This window comes from Lotus japonicus, chromosome 2 (genome assembly GCF_012489685.1).
Source record: "Lotus japonicus ecotype B-129 chromosome 2, LjGifu_v1.2".
In the NCBI taxonomy this organism is placed as follows: Eukaryota; Viridiplantae; Streptophyta; class Magnoliopsida; order Fabales; family Fabaceae; genus Lotus; species Lotus japonicus.
In genome coordinates this window covers 50,873,333-50,886,414 of record NC_080042.1, presented here as the reverse complement: position 1 = coordinate 50,886,414, position 13,082 = coordinate 50,873,333, and the positions used below count along the sequence as shown (strand labels likewise).

The window sequence follows — 13,082 nt, the reverse complement described above, 5'->3', positions numbered from 1 at the left end:
GCAATTCTTCTAAGTGCTATCTCTTATGAAGAGTACCAGAAGATTACAGATCGTGAGTATGCAAAAGGCATCTTTGAATCCCTGAAGATGTCTCATGAAGGAAACAAGAAAGTCAAAGAATCAAAGACATTGTCCTTGATCCAAAAGTATGAATCCTTCATCATGGAGCCAAACGAGTCCATTGAAGAAATGTTTTCCAGATTTCAGTTGCTTGTAGCTGGAATACGACCTCTCAACAAGAGCTACACAACAAAAGATCATGTCATAAGGGTCATCAGAAGTCTTCCTGAAAGCTGGATGCCCTTGGTGACTTCAATAGAGCTTACGAGAGATGTTGAGTGTATGAGTTTAGAAGAACTCATCAGCATACTGAAGTGCCATGAGCTGAAGCGCTCAGAGATGCAAGATCTGAGGAAGAAGTCAATAGCCTTAAAATCTAAATCTGAGAAGGCTAAAGCAGAGAAGTCAAAAGCTCTTCAAGCTGAAGCAGAAGAATCTGAAGAAGCATCAAAAGATTCTGATGAAGATGAGCTGACTCTGATCTCTAAAAGACTCAACTGTATCTGGAAGCACAGGCAGAGCAAGTACAAAGGCTCTGGAAAGGCCAAAGGAAAGTCTGAATCCTCAAGTCAGAAGAAGTCCTCAATTAAGGAAGTCACATGCTTTGAGTGCAAAGAATCAGGGCACTACAAAAGTGACTGTCCAAAGTTGAAGAAGGACAAGAGGCCCAAGAAGCACTTCAAGACCAAGAAAAGTCTGATGGTGACTTTTGATGAATCAGAGTCAGAGGATGTTGACTCTGATGGTGAAGTCCAAGGACTCATGGCCATTGTCAAAGACAAAGGAGCAGAGTCAAAGGATGTTGTTGACTCTGACTCAGAATCAGAAGGAGATCCTAACTCAGACGATGAAAATGAGGTATTCGCTTCTTTCTCAACCTCTGAACTGAAACATGCTTTGTCTGATATCATGGATAAGTATAACTCTTTATTGTCTAAGCATAAGAAGCTGAAAAAGAACTTATCTGCTGTTTCTAAGACTCCCTCTGAACATGAGAAAATCATTTCTGATTTGAAAAATGATAACCATGCTTTAGTGAATACTAACTCTGTGCTTAAGAATCAAATTGCTAAGTTAGAAGAAGTTATTGCTTGCGATGCCTCTGATAGTAAGCATGAATCTAAGTATGAAAAATCTTTTCAAAGATTCCTGGCTAAAAGCGTAGATAGAAGCTTAATGGCTTCAATGATCTATGGCGTAAGCAGAAATGGAATGCATGACATTGGCTATTCTAAACCAATTAGAAATGAGCCTTCTATGCTTAAGACTAAATCCTTGTATGAATGCTTTGTTCCCTCTGGTACCATTTTACCTGATCCTTTACCTGCTGAAGCTGCTAAACCTCCTCTTAAAAAGGGATCCTTCTCCATGTCTAAATATCATGCAAAAATTCCTTTACATTACCATGTTGAGAAACCCAAGGTAATCAGAACCTCTGGGGTAACTAACAAGAGAGGACCCAGAAAATGGGTACCTAAGGATAAGATTATCTATGTTGCAGATATCCTTGATAGCTCCACTGAAACACCAATCATGGTATCTGGACAGTGGATGCTCGCGTCACATGACGGGAGAAAGGCGTATGTTCCAAGAGCTAAAACTTAAGTCTGGAGGCGAAGTTGGCTTTGGTGGCAACGAAAAGGGTAAAATTGTTGGTACTGGTACTATTTGTGTAGATAGTAGTCCATGCATTGACAATGTTTTATTGGTAGACGACTTAACTCATAACTTATTGTCTATAAGTCAATTAGCTGACAAGGGTTATGATGTTATCTTTAATCAAAAGTCCTGCCAGGCTGTAAGTCAGATCGATGGCTCTGTTCTGTTTAACAGCAAGAGGAAGAACAACATTTATAAGATCAGATTATCTGAGTTGGAGGCTCAGAATAAGAAGTGCCTTCTGTCTGTTAATGAAGAGCAATGGGTATGGCATAGACGGTTAGGGCATGCCAGTATGAGAAAGATTTCTCAACTGAGCAAGCTAAACCTTGTCAGGGGCTTGCCCACTCTGAAGTTCTCTTCAGACGCTCTTTGTGAAGCATGTCAGAAAGGCAAATTCACAAAAGTCCCTTACAAGGCAAATAATGTTGTCTCAACCTCAAGGCCGTTGGAACTTCTACATATCGACCTATTTGGACCAGTGAAAACTGAGTCTATAGGTGGCAAGAGATATGGGATGGTCATTGTTGACGACTATAGCCGCTGGACATGGGTAAAATTTCTAACCCGCAAGGATGAGTCTCATGCTGTGTTCTCTACCTTCATAGCCCAAGTGCAAAACGAGAAGGCTTGTAGGATTGTGCGTGTCAGAAGTGACCATGGTGGAGAGTTTGAGAATGACAAGTTTGAGAGTCTGTTTGATTCCTATGGAATTGCACATGATTTCTCTTGTCCCAGAACTCCTCAACAAAATGGTGTTGTTGAGAGGAAGAACAGAACTCTTCAGGAGATGGCTAGAACCATGCTCCAAGAAACTGGCATGGCTAAGCACTTTTGGGCAGAGGCAGTAAACACAGCGTGTTACATTCAGAACAGAATCTCTGTGAGACCAATTCTGAATAAGACTCCCTATGAATTGTGGAAGAATATAAAACCCAACATTTCTTACTTTCATCCTTTTGGTTGTGTTTGTTATGTTCTTAATACTAAGGATAGATTGCATAAATTTGATGCTAAGTCTTCTAAATGTCAATTACTTGGTTACTCTGAGAGATCTAAAGGTTTTAGATTCTATAATACTGATGCTAAAACAATTGAAGAATCTATTCATGTTAGATTTGACGATAAGCTTGACTCTGACCAGTCAAAGCTAGTTGAGAAATTTGCAGATTTAGTATAAGTGTTTCTGACAAAGGCAAAGCTCCAGAGGAAGCTGAGCCAGAGGAAGATGAACCAGAAGAAGCTGGTCCCTTTGATTCACAAACTCAGAGGAAGATGAACCAAAAATCACTACAGCTCATCCTAAGGAATTGATTATGGGTAACAAAGACGAACCAGTCAGAACCAGATCAGCCTTCAGACCCTTTGAAGAGACCCTGCTCAGTCTGAAAGGATTGGTGTCCTTAATTGAACCCAAGTCAATTGATGAAGCTCTTCAGGACAAGGACTGGATTCTGGCCATGGAAGAAGAATTGAATCAATTTTCCAAGAATGATGTTTGGAGCCTAGTGAAGAAGCCTCAAAGTGTCCATGTAATTGGAACAAAATGGGTGTTCAGAAACAAGTTGAATGAGAAAGGAGATGTAGTCAGAAACAAGACAAGGCTAGTTGCTCAAGGCTACAGCCAGCAGGAAGGAATAGACTATACAGAAACATTTGCTCCAGTAGCAAGACTAGAAGCAATCAGACTGTTGATCTCCTTCTCGGTGAATCACAACATAATTCTACATCAGATGAATGTTAAGAGTGCCTTCCTAAATGGATACATATCAGAGGAAGTCTACGTTCATCAACCACCAGGTTTTGAGGATGAGAAGAACCCAGACCATGTTTTCAAGTTGAAGAAATCACTCTATGGTCTGAAGCAAGCTCCGAGAGCATGGTATGAGAGACTCAACTCATTCCTTCTGGAGAATGAGTTTGTAAGGGGTAAAGTAGATACAACTCTCTTTTGCAAAACTTACAAAGATGATATCTTAATTGTGCAAATTTATGTTGATGATATTATATTTGGTTATGCTAATCAATCTCTATGCAAAGAATTTTCTGAGATGATGCAGGCTGAATTTGAGATGAGTATGATGGGAGAACTCAAGTACTTTCTGGGAATACAAGTTGATCAAACACCAGAAGGAACATATATCCATCAGAGCAAGTACACTAAAGAACTTCTGAAGAAGTTCAATATGCTGGAATCTACAGTTGCCAAGACTCCAATGCATCCTACATGCATTCTGGAGAAAGAAGATGCAAGTGGTAAAGTTTGTCAGAAGCTCTATCGTGGTATGATAGGATCACTTCTATACTTAACTGCATCTAGGCCTGATATATTGTTTAGTGTTCACTTATGTGCTCGTTTCCAATCAGATCCAAGGGAAACCCACTTAACTGCTGTTAAGAGGATCCTGAGGTATCTGAAAGGCACCACTAACCTTGCTTGATGTATAAGAAAACATCAGAGTATAAGCTTTCAGGTTATTGTGATGCTGATTATGCTGGAGATAGAACAGAGAGAAAAAGCACTTCTGGAAATTGCCAATTTCTGGGAAGCAACTTAGTCTCATGGGCAAGCAAGAAGCAATCAACCATTGCACTATCTACTGCAGAGGCAGAATATATCTCAGCAGCAATATGCAGCACTCAGATGCTCTGGATGAAACATCAGCTGGAGGATTATCAAATCCTTGAGAGCAATATTCCAATCTATTGTGATAACACTGCTGCAATTTCATTGAGTAAGAATCCTATCTTACATTCAAGGGCAAAGCACATTGAGGTAAAGTATCACTTTATTAGAGATTATGTACAGAAGGGCATACTTCTTCTAAAGTTTGTTGATACTGACCATCAATGGGCAGATATCTTTACAAAGCCCTTAGCAGAGGATAGATTTAATTTCATTCTGAAAAATCTGAATATGGACTTTTGTCCAGCATGAAGATGGATCAGAACCTCTGACTATGATGCTTCTTCATCAAAAGATGTCTAGTCCAGAAGGTAACTCTATCAGAGTTTATGTACCCATTGGTGCTGACTCTGAACCTGAGACAGTAAACGTGTGTCAGTATCTCTGATACATAGTTCCTTGTGCCCGTGCTGACAGTCTATCCTAATGAGTGTTGATGTGCTTCTCTCCTGCGTGTGATATGTGTATTAACTGTTGCTATCATGTCTTTAATTTCTAACCGTTGATTTTAAATTGCTTTTTTATCAACAACGGTTACTTGTCAAAACCCACTATACACACACGTTCTCCTACACTTGCGGTTTTACATTCTCTTTCTTCAGTTTTTCAAAATCTTATCTCCACGATCTCTCTCTCTCTCTCTATTCATCCTTCACCTTCAACCCAAAACCTTCAACCGACTTTAAGATGGTGAGACAAACCAGAAACGAAGCTGCAGGTGCAACCAGGTTTCCTCATATGGTAGTAGGCCAAGCTACATGCCAATTGGGTCCTGAAACTCCAAATCAAGGTCAAGCTTCAGAGAAGATGATTCCAATTGCAGAACGGGGTTGTGCCGTTCACTGCGTTTATGCTCCGGAAGAACTCCAGGTGCTTGCTGAATGGAGATTCGACCTGGATAATATAGCTGCAAATGGGTATGATCTTCGTCCTGAAGTTCAAGTTCAGGGATGGGAAGAGTACTTCAACAGACTTAGAGGTCCAATTTATGACAAATTGGTCAAGGAATTCTGGAAACACGCGGACTGTGATGATACATGATGACCCTATTTTAGTAGTGTTTTTAGGGTCATTTCTTTGTGTGTTTTGAGTCTTTTTGTTGCGTCTCATGTAGTGTTTCATGCATTCTCATGCATTTTTATATTTTCTTTAGTCTTTATTTGGCTTTGGTAATTTAGTAGTTTTATAGGGAGTTTTCTTGCATTTTGAGTAAAGTTTAGGACTTGCATGGTTTTATTGTGTTAATTGAAGGATCTCATGTGCTAATAAGCTCTTTGAGCTTCTAGAATTTTCCTTGGCTTGTTGGTTAAGTTTCAGATCAGGAACTGAAGAAGGAAGAAGGCCAATAAGCATGGAATTGATGGAAAACTTAAAGAGGATTGAAAAGAGGAGTTTCTGAAGCCAAAAAGCCCTTTTCAAGCGAGCTCAAGCGCCTAGGCGCTGGGGGATGGGCGCCTAGGCGCCAATTGGTCCAGAGAGCATATTTTTTAAGTGCAATTGGCGCTCAGGCGCTCTGAATTGGCGCCTGAGCGCCCAGACTCGACCTGTTAGCCTTTAAATAGGCTTTTTGCCATTTCTTTTGAAACTTTTGTCATTTTTATCATTTTGTTTCATAAGTTAGAAGAGAGAGCTGGAGTTCTGAAGCTTTGGGAGCTTTCCCTAGGTCTTATGTTCCAGGTTTTATCTTTATTTTCTAGCATGGATTTCATAGCCATGTTTGGCTAAACACCTTTTTGCTTTGGGTTCCTTGTAAGACTCTTGATGTTTTAATCTTATTTCCTTTTTCTTCACACGAATCTTCTGAGTAAACCCTTGATTTCCATATCTATGCTTTATGTTTCAAGTTAGATCATGAGCTAGCTTTATGCTTTTCTATAATATAATGGAAATTTGTTATAGATTAGGGACATGATATGGGATTACCTCTTCTATGCTTGCTACTAGGAATAGAGTAGGGGTTGGGGTTTGTTGGCCTGAATTGCATGCTTAGTGCCTTTAGCAAATGTTTAGGTTGTCAAGGAATTGAACCTATCTTCTGACTTTAGAGGATTGTCTATTCAAGGCATTGATAGATGATTACATAGGCTATAACATCAAGGAGAGACTCAGAATTTTTGTGGGAAGAAGAGGTTAATTTAAAACTGATTTAGTTAAGCAAGAACCCAAGGCAAGATCACCATTGTTATCACACACTTACATTTCTTAAGTTTGTCACTCAATCACTTGAACAATCAATCATTAAAACTGAATTTTATTTGCTTTCCAACCTTGAACTTGACTCTTAAACTGAATTCACATTCCAATTCCCTGTGGTTCGATAAATTAAAACCCGGAGATATCTGTGCACTTGCAGATTGACCAACAAGTTTTTGGCGCCGTTGCCGGGGAATTGTTTTGTGATTTTTGGTTTAAGTTTTAAGTTTTAACTTGTCTAGAATTGGTGCTACTAATCTTTCTCTGTGAGTGTCATACGCAGGTTGCTTTCAAGAGAGGCACCACCATGGGTGGCTGCATGACAGAGGAGGAGTTGCAAGCCCACATTGAGGCAAGGATCCAGGAGGGTATCACCCTCCGCTTACGTGAACAAGAAGTTGAGAATGCCAACCGAACTCTTCGGGAACTAACTTCGGGGTCCATGAGCTTTGACTATCCCGGAAGTATTGTCATTCCCGAAGGAGTGGGGAACTTTGAATTAAGACCGGCATTCATCAACATGGTGAGCCAGAGCCAATATGGTGGAGGTTCCTCGGAAGATCCTCATGCTCATATGGAGAAGTTTATCCGGAATTGCAACACTTATCGGGTGGTGAATGTTTCTACAGAAGCAATCTGGTTGAGCTTATTTCCCTTCTCTTTGAAGGACGCAGCAGAGGATTGGCTAAACTCACAACCTCAAGGGAGTCTCACCACTTGGGAAGACCTTGCAGAAAAATTTACAACGAGGTTCTTCCCGAGGTCTCTCTTGAGGAAATTGAAGAATGACATCATGACATTCACACAATCCTCAGATGAAAATCTTTATGAGGCTTGGGAGCACTTTAAGAAGCTTTTGAGGAAATGTCCTCAACACAATCTCACCCAAGCTGAATGTGTGGCGAAGTTCTATGATGGGTTACTATATTCATCACGGTTTGGTTTGGACGCGGCTTCAAGTGGGGAGTTCGATGCTCTTCCTGTAAGGCCCGAGTTTTTAAGTTTATGCTAAGTGAATAAACTTCTTATTCACGATTAGGGTTGATGTAATGTGAAGGGAAACCTGAACGAAAGTTTATTAAATGAATATATTTATGAAGGAGAAAGTTCAGGAAAAGTTCAAGGATTTCATTATGATCGATAAAAGTTATAGCACGATCGTTACACGCTTAAACCTAGGTCAGAAACCCTAGTATATAGCTAATTTTCACTTTTAGGCACGCTGGCAGTTAATTCCAAAAATCTTCAGAGAAATGTTAGAACTTCTCTTTTTCCATATATCACCATCATTTCGAGGCGAAACTCTAGGATCTACGAACGTCCGATTCCAATCATCGGAAGTTTGCCGAAACCGAATCCCTGGTATTTCAAAACCCTAGAATTTCTCGACAATGAAGACTTTATCTATTCAGAGCTTCAAATGAATATTCTACACACGTACACCCATTTCTCTTGATGATTTCAATCTTTCTTCCGAAGGAAGTTTCCTATTCCGACATTCGATGCAAAAAGCAACTTATCGGGTAAAATAGTTTTATACCGACTATGCATTAGTTGCCAAAAATACAAGGAGACCTCTTTATAGTTTTGGAATTCTTTTGCCAAAACATATCTATTAATTCACGAAGAATGACGCCGGAAAAATCAGATTCGCGAAACTTTCATTTTCCCGCGAATTTCCAACCTTTATATATAGCAAAGAAAGGAAGAAAAACTCAAATTTTCCTCCATTTTCTCTCCTCAAACCCGCGGCCAAGAACAAGGAAGAAGGAAGAAGAATTTTGTTCATCGCTTGCTTGATCGTTGATCCGTTAGTTGCTACTTCAAGGCTTCGAGGTATAGTCGCTAATCCTTACCTCTGATCGCTTTTTCCATAGCTTCTCTGTAGAGTTTTCTGAGTGGATAGTTTATGGGTTTTTGCAAAACTATCCTGAATCTTTCATTTCTGATTCTAAACCTCTTCCTTATGCGCCCAAGATCACTTCTGCCGGGTTAGATTTTCCGTTATGTCGCCGGAATTCCGCCGGAATCAATTTGAACCTAAAATACCCATTTTTGGAGTTTTTGGTGTAAAGCTTCAACCTTTAGGCTGAAAACTATCGCCTTAGCTTAGTGCTAGTAGGATTAGTTGTCATAAACGTCGTTGGTGACGTCCCTGCAAAATTTTATTTTTGGGATTTCAGTTTTGAAAAATCCTAAGTTAAAAATCATGACCAAAATACCCCTGCGACAGTTTTTGATCCGATAATTTTTCCGAGTTCAGAATACCCTTAGTTACGGCTTATGAAAGCATAGGAACCAAGTTTGATCGAAGAAAAATCGAGCCCCATAATTGCACAAAGTGGCCGAGCCCTATTAGGGGGGAGGAGGAAAATTTCCTTTTCCGAAAACTTGTCTTTCGCGCTAGTTTATCGTACCTTAGGGTATAGATTACTTCGAGTAACCTTAGTAAGTATCGATAGCTTAGTTTCCGATAGATTCTGATAGTATTCTGTGATTTTATTGTAAAGGTGCTTTTGAGGATTTCCCCGAGGACCAACACTTTGAGAGCGAGGAAGCACTAGTTGATCATTCTGGAGAACTTTCAGGTGAGGGCTTCTCACTGAATCTCTAGTTAATGCTTAGGGTCGATGTTTCGACATTGTTTACTGTTTATGCACTGGAATTGTGTGTGATTGGAAAATGTTTTCTGAGGCTTCGGCTGACAATGTAGATGATTCATCTACTGAATGTTTTTGAGATTGTCTTACATGCTATGTGCTATGTGGGTAATCTAGGATGTGTGGTGCATGCTTTATATGCTAAGTGCTAAGTGTTTATGATGCGATTTATTGATATATGACATGTTGTTGATTGTGATAATTTAAATATGCTCTGTACTAGAATCTGAGTTTCTGAATGGTGAGAATAGCGGGCAGGTCATGCCGATTTTATTTTGAGAGTTTTGAGAAAGTTTGATAGGACGAACGAGGTTCGGGCCTTAATTTTGTTTAGTGGATCGAGACATCCTCTGGAAGCGACTTGGGATTGGGAGATCCTGAAAATGTATAAGACTTGCGATAAGACAAAATGGAATCTATTTTATAAAGAAAATTCATAAGACCTTAAATAACCTCAAAATCTTTAAGTAATGATAACAACCTCGAAGGAAGGCATTGGAAGTCAAATCATAGTTTTGGAAAAACGAGGAGTGTCGTCGGATCCAAGTGTTGAGTTTGTTGTTGTGCTGTTGGAGCAGCGTTTGTTGTTGTGCTGTTGGAGCAGCGTTTATTGTTGTGCTGTTGGAGCAGCGTTTGTTATTGTGCTGTTGGAGCAGCGTTTGTTGTGGTGCTGTTGGAGCAGCTATGTGTCGTTATGAAGTGTGTCTTTTGGTCGCAGAATCGACTTTACCTTAGGGTAAGCTTTTAGAGACTTTAACTTCCCTAGAACACGTGGCGACGTGTCGAGTGAGGACGGAGACGTTGTTTGACTAATCATTTTGCATACATGCAACATTAATGAGGTATTAACACAGGACGTACTCTGGACCTCGTCGGTTTCCAAAATGGTCATAAGACCCGGAATGCCGTGAAAGAGCGTTTGTAGACGTCTCTTGTAGCAGACCGAAATGGCAGACCTACGGGTTTACTGCTGATCTGACTACCCCTGTTGGAGTAAGAGGCACGCGGGCCGAAATGGCTCCACCGTGGCTGGTGTTAGGGCTGATCCGTTTGATGTCCATCCCTTTCCGGAATGCATGTGGTTGACTGGGTTAACCTGCATACATATCATGCAACATGCATACTAATTTAGTTGTTGAGTGTAATTGGTAATTGTTAAACCTATTTGGAACATGCTATCTGCTATTATTGTGTTTATGTTATTGTGGAACATGCAACCCTAGGAATGACATCTTTAGCTATAAGCCTAAGTGGCTATCTATTATTTGTACCTATTGGGTTTATTATCTACATAGTTCTTTAGAGTTGACCCTCGCGTCTTCTGTGTGTGTTTTGGCGGACAACGCCTTTTGTCAGATGAGTATTGCGGACTGGTTCACCATGGTCCACCCTTCGGGGGGGATTAGGTATGAGATGATCGATCAGGACGACCCCGGGTCGTGGGTGGTTGACCCCGCGAGCCATCGAGCGACGTATTCGGGGCGCATCATGGAGGACCACGTGGACAGTGGAGGACTCTTGAGGTCAGGAGTGTTGAGGCGATGCTCTATCAGCTTCAACTTGCCACCGGGCGTTCACTGCGGACCAGGATTCGGAGGAGCACCGCCGCCACCGTCATCTTCAGAGGAGGAGGATCCCTCAGAGGAGATTCCAGTGGGAGTGCCTTCGGCAGGGTCTAGTGCACCCTCTGTTGCGATCATTGATGATCAGGGTTCGGGCCCTAAGCCCGTGAGTCCAGCATCGGAGCGCACTGCGGTTGCGAGGGGAGGACGGATAGGGCTGGTAGACTTGGTCGTTCTGGATTCTGATTCAGACGACGATCATGCTAGCACATAGTTTTGAGTGTTGGTATGAGCTCCTCGAGTTAGGATTAGTGTAGGAGTAGAGTTTTAGCTATGACAGTCTTGCTTCATTTGTTACTTAGGGGACAGGGTAGATCCGCCTATAGCTTTTTGTGTGGTTTCCTTACGGGAATCACAGAGAGTTGGTTGGACTTAGGAGGTCTTATTTTCAGGCCATTGGGTCAGCTGATTCTCAGTTTTGAGGGATGGTGTTGCGGGCACTTCACCCTTTTCATTTGGTTTGTATATATTGCCTACGGGCGTTGCACTTTTCTTTCCGTCACTGGAGGTTACTCGTGACGAGGTTGTTACTTACAGCGGGGGCTGTTTATATATTGTATATTAGTTCTATTGCTTTTCGCTTTTGGGTTTTATTTAATTCAGTCTTGTCTTAGTTATTATAAAAAAAAAATATTTCACGTTTTTCCGCATTAAGTTTACTTTTGGTTACTAAAGTGACGCCACCGAAATCGGGGTGTTACACTTCCCCCACAAGCGGGGTATGACTTGATAGAGAAAATGGCGATGAGGGCCATGAACTCCGAGAATGAACGCCAAATCCGAAGAAGTTCTTTTGAAGTGGAATCTTATGATAAGCTCATAGCCTCCAACAAGCAACTCTCCGAGGAAGTAGCGGAAATGCGGAAACATATTCAGGATGCCAAGTCAATTGGAGCGAGAGTAACTAGTTTGGAGTGCAAATTTTGTGGTGAATCTCATGATAGTAACCAGTGTACTGTTAATGATGATGTTGGTAAGGTCAGAACATTGACTCAAGAAGGAAGAGCTCCAACCTCAGAACAAGGGCCTCTTGTCCAGCCACAAATTGTTTTAAAGACGGTTGGCAAGAAGAGTCTTGAGGAGCTGATTGAGAGATTCATTGATCATACATCGAGCAATTACAAGAGCCATGATATGGCTATCAAGAGCTTGGAGAGTCAATTGGGACAGCTAGCAAAGCAAATGTCCGAGAATCACCAAGGTAAGTTCTCTTCCGAACCTTTAACTTTGACTGGGCAACAAAATACTGTTGTTGTTTCCACTAGGAGTGGAAGAGTGTTACATGAGCCAGAGAAAAAAATTGAGGGAGAGAAAAATGAGAAAGCTGAGGAAGAAAGGGATGAGGGTGTTATGGAGGAAAGAGCTAGAGAGCCTACTAGGACTAGAGTTGTAAATACCCATACTCCTGAACTCCGCAAGATTCCATTTCCCAAGGCTTTGGTGAAGAAAAATTTGGATAAACAATTTTCTAAGTTCTTGGAAGTTTTTAAGAAACTCCATATTAATATTCCTTTCTCCGAAGCCTTGGAGCAAATGCCAATCTATGCTAAGTTCATGAAAGATATCCTCAGTAAGAGAAGGAAGTTGAGTGAGGTTGATGAAACTATCTTGATGACCGAAGAGTGTAGTGCCATTTTGCAAAGGAAGATGCCTAAAAAGAGGAGGGATCCCGGGAGTTTTACTATTCCGGTGGAGATAGAGGGGTTAACTGTGGTAGAAGCCTTGTGTGATTTAGGAGCGAGTATCAACTTGATGCCGCTTAGTATGTTTAAAAGGTTGAACTTAGGTGAGGTTACCCCAACTATGATTTCTTTGCAAATGGCGGATAGGTCCTTAAAAACCCCTTACGGGATCATTGAAGACGTTGTGGTTAAGGTGGATAAGTTTGTCTTCCCAGTGGATTTTGTCATCTTGGACATGGAAGAGGACTCTAAAGTTCCTCTCATATTGGGGAGACCATTCTTAGCCACTGGTGAGGCTGAGATTAAAGTGGCTAAGGGAACTCTAACTTTGAAAGTAGGTGAAGATGAGGTCCTCTTCAATATTTTTGACTCTTTAAAACACCGAGCGGATGAGGAAGTTTTCCGATGTGAAGTGGTGGATGAGCTCGTGTGTGAAGATTTTGTTAGGATATCTATTAAGGACCCCTTGGAAACAACAATCATGGAGGGATTAGAAATAGAGGACCAAAATCTCGAGAGA

The 13,082-nt window shown here is 41.1% G+C and overlaps 1 non-coding gene across 1 annotated transcript; it reads right to left on the bottom strand.

Annotated features, from left to right (window-relative positions):
• Positions 1-7,373: 7,373 nt before the first annotated feature.
• Positions 7,374-7,480, bottom strand: LOC130741629 (small nucleolar RNA R71). The gene has a single exon (XR_009020516.1). It is a non-coding gene; the product is annotated as a small nucleolar RNA R71 (small nucleolar RNA).
• Between the last annotated feature and the right edge of the window lie 5,602 nt (positions 7,481-13,082).